A 7,932-nucleotide genomic window follows, 5' to 3' on the forward strand; every position below is an offset into this window, starting at 1 on the left:
ACTACAACTACTACTACTCCTATTACTACTACTGCTAGTATTTCTACTACTACAACTACTACTACTGCTACTGCTAGTACTTCTACTGTTACTACTACTGCTATCACTGCTACTATTGCTACTACTACTGTTACTATGGCTGCAACTACTACTGCTACTGCTACTGTTACTGCTGCTGGTACTACAACAACTACTACTACTACTACCACTGCCACACTACTAATACTACAAATACTACTACTGCTACCACTGCTACTACTACTGATGGTACTTCTGCTGTTACTACTACTGCTACTACAGTTGCTACCACTACTAATACTGCTACTACTACTACTGCTACTGCTATTGCTATTGCTACTGCTACTTCTACTGTTCCTACTGCTGTTGCGACTACTACTACTGTTACTTTTCCATACATCAGCTATGGAGCTTGGAGAGAGCAGCGTATACAGTCACAGAGAGGTGTTTTCAGGACACTGAATGATTTTGTGTAAAAAGAAAATCACATAATCTGGATAAGACAAAACTGAAAGAGTCTTAAGATAAAGGATGCAGTGAGCAGACAGCAATTCAAAGCATTTATAACATGAGCCAGCATTTCTCTGTCTGCTTTTAATTCAAGCGGCAGAGATCCACCGATTCCAAAGCTGTTTTGGGTATGGTCTAGTACAAAAATAAAATACTAATCAGGTATACATTTAATATAGCAGTGAAGGGTTAGGTTAAACAGCTAATGTAAAGACTATTTACAGGTCATTGTTGATGCTGACTGACTCACATTAGCACTTAGGTAGACCCATCATGATAATTACTACTTAGCTTTCAATATATGAAAGCTAGAAATATTTATCATGTGTACTTTTTCTTTGCACTACTGGGAAATTTATGGGTTTTTTGACTGATATGATAAGCTTTAAGCCATCAAATGGTTGAATTAATAACTACTATGATTCATCACAAACTAAGTACTTAAGTATTAACAATATTGTAGATTTAGAATAGTTTTTGTGACCTAAATCTGCTTCATGGTGTTTGTGTCAGTGGTATATATTAGTTGCAATATTATAGTTTATTGGCTATATTTTTCTTCAGCAATATATCGGACTTCAAATTTTACTAATAAAAATAAAAACTCCCACGCAGGTTCACGCATAGGTTCACTTTGTTTTAGAAAGGAAACACAATATTAGGTCAGCGCCAAGAATCTGTAAATGCACAAAACCCATTTCTTGATATTGACATTACAGACTGAAATCTGCAGTGCATGAGGTAGTAGAATAAAGGCTCAATCAAAAGTATCTTCAGATTTTTACTAAACTATTCCTGAAATAAAAAACTTTACATAGCACCATACAGCACCTATGTAAAAAGTACTCCAACCTTCAACTATCCATCTTGGTCATTCTTCTTTCTATATCTTTTTTACAAGGATAACTCTCATACATTATTACAGAGCCTTAAGGAAGATTGAAAAGATGGACCTCTAAAAACTGAGGCACATAAAGCGCTTTAAAGTGCTCTCATTTGGCCCATTTGTGAAATAAATTAAACTTTGCTACTAAATAATGGCCTCTGGAGGACTATAGCTGAGGGCTTTCAGTCATATCTAATTGGATTCATTATTGTGTGGTGCTGTGTGCTTATTGAAAGCACAGTGCGTTACCTTCGGCTGCTGTTGGGATGCCTCTCTGTGCACAGATGTGACAGGCGCTCGGTATTCTGGGTCAGTCCTCCACAGCCTCACTGAAAGGCCATGTTCAGGGAAGGAGCAAAAATAGCAGCCGGCCACAGGAGCTGGAGCTTTGACAATGAACTGGACATGTGCTGTACAGAGCCGTAACACCATGACCAGGGAGAGCATCAGAGCATGTACTGGCTAAGGTGAGTCATTCTACCACTAATATTGGTCCATTCATGGTATTATAGACAATGCCAACTTACCACCATCAATGAAATTATAATTAAATAGTGAACTTTTTTAAATTTGGCTGCTCACCTTCCATGAGTGAGTTTTGGCATAACAACAGCAGCTGGAGAATCTGTGTGCTCTCCCATACCTGGCCTAACTCGATGCATGATCACACTTTTATTTTATTTTACCTTTATTTAACCAGGAGGTCCCACTAAGATACAGAATCGCTTTTTCAAGAAAGACCTGGCGAAGGTAGAAGCCGACACAATCAATACAAAACACCATTATATTATAACACCATTTGCGTCTCTTAAGAAAAACATACATGTCTCGGTCATCGCATTTTTTACAATTTCCTCAAACTTTTCAAGTGACACCACAGATTCCAGTTTAAGATCTTTCTGTAAATTATTCCAAGACTATGGTGCTGCATAGAAAAGACATATTTTCTCAGGTCAGAGGCACCGAGGCACAGTGAAAAGTAGCTAGAGTTTCTCCAATATGGCTTAATTAACTATTCTTCTATGTCTTCTACAACAATAACAATAACAACAACAACAACTATTGCTATAGCTACAACTACTACTACTATTCATAATAATAATAATAATAATAATAATAATAATGTTTCACAGTTTACAATGGGAAATAGCTTGCTTTTGGGGCTTATGACACTCATGCATGTGATCTAAAAAAGAGTTCAGAGCAAGGGATGAGTTAGACAAATTTAAAACTGTGCATCCTGTCACAGTGTTACCGTCACATTTCTTTTTGACATGCTGTCAATGATGGAAGTGATTGCAACATATTTTATATCTAAAACTCAATCTAATCTAATCAAAAGTTGTTGATATGAGTACCATGGGGAGTAGCAGAGTTTCATAAAGTTGACATGTTCAAATATTGTTCCATAATAACAATATTGAGTGTGTGTCTATTGATATAATCTCAGTTGACCAGTTTTTCTATTGCAACTTAAAATGAACACTTTGAAAAGAGTTGCTGGCCAAGCACGCACACAAGTTTAAAGGTTAATGAGAATACATTTTCAAGCTTTCACAGTGGACTAGTGTATTATTCGGAGCTGATAGGTCAAACATTTATTTTGCATAATTACTAAGTGACTCATTTTTACAAAGACACAACTGTAATTGCACTTAAGACCGCCATCACCAGTGTGTCATTTACAGTCACTGGTTCAGAGGTCTACGTTCATTTATTTCAATATACGGCAGAGTTGAGATCATGCTTAATGTGCCGAAACAAGTGCTAATGTGCCTTGGCCCCCTCACACTCACAAAATACATGGGCGCGTAGCTGTTGCCTTTCCAAACATCTTTTCTGCAACGCTTGTCCAATTACCCACACATGGATGCTCATTGTCCAGCCAAAGCTCTCGATCGCTGATTAAACGAAATTACAAAGATGAAAGAAGTCAAAGGCACATCTGCAGAGGCTTGCCCACAATCTGCAGACTAACAAGTCTTTTGTGCTTTGGAAAGAGTTTGAAAGAACAATGGAGTCCTCTGAGCTGCCATGCACTGTGCACATCAGGTGAGGTGCACACAAAGTAATTACTGCGTAAAAGACATTTGAATTCACAGGTGAAGATGCAGCCCTTTATCAACTCAAAGAGGATAAAATCCTTCAGTGACATGCCACAACAAAAAGGTAATCTTATGCCAATTAATATACTGGTAGAAGCTTGGAGGAAGTGCAGCAAAGATAGTATGACTTTAAAGGTGTGCTGTGGAATTTTTCTGCTGGAGGATCTGCCACCTGCTTGACTGTATGAAGATGTTCCTTTTTTGTTTGGAACATTACACAGTATTGCATCCCAAAGGAAACAACTGGTGACATCATTAGGTAAGAAACACTTCAGATCTGTGGAGTGGCCTCCCACTGGAAGAATGCATGTTTTTCGAGGTACGGTTAATAAATAATATAATATTATTGCCTTACACTTGTAATGCACTTTACATACTTATTGAAGGCCCTCACAGGACTACACTATAGTTATTATTCATTCACATCATGGGTGGTGGAACGTTATTACCACAGCTGGCCTGGGGCAGACTGACGGAAGCAAGGCTGCCAACAATCACCATCAGCCCGTCTAACCACAACCAATCACTCACACCACACCTTTGGGTTGGGGGACCACTACTCAAACCATTGAGCCTCTGTCGTCCTTTTTAAGTAATAAAATCATTTGTAATTGTTAGAATGTACAGTAAGTTGCCTTAGTAACTATACTTCATACGCTCACCTTCTCAACTTCTAACACCTTGATTGAGTGGTTCCTATGCCTGAATCATTCTTAAAAACACTATTTTCTGATCTATAATGTTTCCCCATCAAAAACATACCTGGAGAGTTGCGTTTTAATTCATTCTCACATGTTTAACACACAAACCCTGCATATTTAGGCTGAGTTTTTCTCTCACACAGGAAACACTCTGTTCCACCTGGTGATGTTATGTGGTAATACACCTGTAGAATCGTTTGCATAATTTCATTCCTGGTTACTTTTTGCCTGAACAAAAGGTTAAAGGTAGCTATTAACTTGAAAACTACCCCTCCATAACATCACATGGTGGAACAGAGCATTTTGAGCTTTGAACACAGACCAATAAAAAAGGATTACTCAACCAAAAAAAACCAAAACAAAACATATGTCTGGGTATGTTTTTGATGAGATAACTTGGCTCACAATAGTCAATTTTGCATAATATAGGATCTTTAAACTGCATGTATATATTTTAGAACATATAAGGTTCTTGACCTTAAATGTTCCACCTCTTTACAGTCTCTGTAAAACATTCTGTACCAAAGGTTGAGCTGAAATCCTCCCCTCCCTATCTAACCTGAGCAGCAGTCATTCCATCATCCCATCTGGTTATTACATTTGCACGTCGTGTGTAGGCCCACAGGCATTGGGGTTATTTGGGGCATATTAACACCAGTGCCACGTCAGGACTCCTCAGCATCCCTTCTCCGGACAGCTCTGAGTCCCCCCCCTTCTGCCTCTCTCATCTGCAGCTTGTAAAGGCACTCATTCAGCCCCTGCACAGGCATAAATGATCAAAAATTGCCTACATTCCTCCTAAAGCACAGCGGGCGGCCAAGGAGAGAGAAAGAGGGAGAAGGAGGGAGAGAATGAGTCAAATGAGAGATGACAGAGAATGCAAATAGAGACGAGGCGAGGCGGCTGAATAGGGCGCAAAGGAAGGAAACACTATTGGTGGGAAAAAGGAAGTTGAGGATGTCAGATGAGGAAACTAGGATACAGCAGAGGAAAGCAGAAGAGGAGAAATAAAGGAAAAGTAGAGGGCTGGAACTTTTCAATTACAGCCACACATACAGACAACAAAGAGCCAGATTTCAGGAGATTATAACAGTCTGTAGCCCACAGGGAAAAGCTCATTTAGGCTCCTTCACTACTCCTCTCTGCACATCAATTACAAGTAGGAATGTTTAATACCTTCTTTTTGTCGCACAGCAAATGGAAGCTTATCATGGCACAGAATCAACAATGCAAAGGTTTATTCAAGTTTGTGAAGAGCAGCAGTTAAGTTGGTAAATTTGCCCACTTACAAGAAGATTTGTGGTTTTATTGCACTGGTGAGTTAGTGTGATTGTGTTTTTGGTGCTGAAAGTCATATAGAAGATAAACTTGAATCCAAACCATAAAGCAGAATTATCTATGAAAACTATTCTAAATGTAAATATTGTTGAGCTCCAATAAATCAACAGCAGAATGCAACACTTAAAGGTGCATTGTGTAACTTTTCTGGTGGAGGGTCCAACAAATGCTTTTCTCCATGGACATGTTATGTATGGAATGTTTCACAGTATGGTATTAATTAAGCCTTTCTATCATCAAGTTAAAGGTAAGATCTGTGGAGAGGCAAGCCCACTCACAGTTAAAATGCTGTTTAATGTCCAGATTCCAGGCAAAGCTTTGACATATCCATAGAAACAAGCAGGTGATGGACCCCCAACCAAAAAGTCACAAAGTGCATCTTTAAGTATTAAGTAGTTTGTAGTAGTAATTAGTAGTAAATAAAAATAAATAAATAAACATGCACATAATCATGCACATTCCGAGTACATTTTTCTTGACTTTTTAATGTATCCAGAAATAATTCTTATTATGTGTGTACAATTTTGTATTGTTTAAAAAATGATAACATAGATAGTAAAAATGTACTGTATAACACTAGATTATTGTGGGGTTTTTTTTCATTTCAGTTTTTCCTTAGTATGAAAATATGAAATGTATGATTGTAACTTACCTCTACCAATACAGCTACTACTTAATACTAATACTGAATCATATCTTTTTGTTGCTTCACCATTTGTTTTATCATGGCTCAGACTCATCGTGTGGTGAAGAGAATCCTCTCACTGGAAGATGACAGAAATGTTGAGTTTCTATGGGAGTGGATTGGGTTTGACTGAGGCTGACCAGGATAAGATGATATGTGTTATTGAATTCACTCTTAATTTGAGTCTGGCAGGAGAAATAAAGCAGGCTTCTGAGGCATCCTGAATGTGCACATTGAGTTACTTCCAGGCAAAAGGAATCAATGGGAGCCATGCATTGATCGAGCAGCATCATGGATACAGACATAGCAGCCCATTCAACTGCATGAACACCTTTGTACTACTACCAAATATTCCACTACTAATTGCTACTAAAACTATGGTATTGAAACTAGATACACATTTGAACATGTGTCAATACTGCAAACAAACAACATTTATTGGACAAAGCCGGGCCTTTCCTGAATAGCTTTAGAATGGTCTCTGTTTACAAGACCACATGAAAAAGCTAATAATGATGTTGTCCTGAAAAGCTATTCTATTTCCCAAAAAAGATGGGTTTTTTTTTTCTTTGGGGACTGAAATTGTATCAATTATTATTATTATTAAGTTTTTCAATATCAAAACTAAGTTTGAAATATTAGTATAGTGACAATAGTAACTGCCCATTGTTTAATTCTTTCTCCTTCATAGTCTAAATCATGAGATCAAACAGCTGAACTTCTGGAAATGGGACCCCTCTGACAAGTTGTCCAGTTGGTGTCCCTAAGCAGGCCCATCAACAGAATTCTGGGGGCCTTGGGCAAGAAGCATCACATTGCCCCCCCTCTAATATAAAATAATAGGAACATGGTCCAATTCTGGCCCCCTAAGACCCTGGGGCCTGGGCAACAGACCCCCCCCCACCCCCCATCCACTACCCTGCTTATACTAGAAAAGTGATCAAATATTATACTTTGATCTAAAGTAAAATCGTTTTTGATTATATATACAGCTGAAAAAGTTTACTACATCAAAATAAAAATCACAATGTGTTCACAAAAATGTTCACAATGATATAGAATAGGTTGCCTGATCGGGGGTAATGTCCACCCTGGGCGCAGCACAGGTATAGGGCCCTTCTCAAAGTCTGTAATGTGAAGTTTTATATAGTGAACATGTAACAAGGGCACACCAAGATGATTTGTACCCGGCGTCCTACACCCAAGAGCATGCAAAAGTAACAAATATGTATATACTGAAACACCTTGGGGAAGGTTTCAAAGTCATATCCTCTGGAGAGTTTTCAGGTAATTAGAGCTGTACTTCTACACACTCCAGTACACAGAGCTCAAAAGTCCGGATTCATTTTTCGCTTTGTAATTTGAAGGTTTTACGGCAGCTGTCTCTCCTCTCAGCGTTTGCACAAGTCAAACGCATGTTACGCCAAGTCTGCACAGCAAGAAAGCTAAAGGGAAAAAGTTACAAACTATACAGGCCCGTCACTCAAAACACTTATAATCACAGTATGGCATCAAATCAACTTCTGCAACACTGATAAGGTTGATAAATAAAATATACACCCAAGAATCAACAGGAGAGCAACCCCAAAACACACATACCGGTTACAAACCCTTTTCCCTGCTGCTTATCTTACTAGGAACAAAAACACACACAATATTTTTGGGGAGGGAGTTATGATGTGAAAACTA

The sequence above is a fragment of the Boleophthalmus pectinirostris genome, unplaced genomic scaffold (assembly GCF_026225935.1).
Source record: "Boleophthalmus pectinirostris isolate CB_2022bp ecotype Guang Dong unplaced genomic scaffold, ASM2622593v1 HiC_scaffold_16, whole genome shotgun sequence".
NCBI lineage: Eukaryota > Metazoa > Chordata > Actinopteri > Gobiiformes > Gobiidae > Boleophthalmus > Boleophthalmus pectinirostris.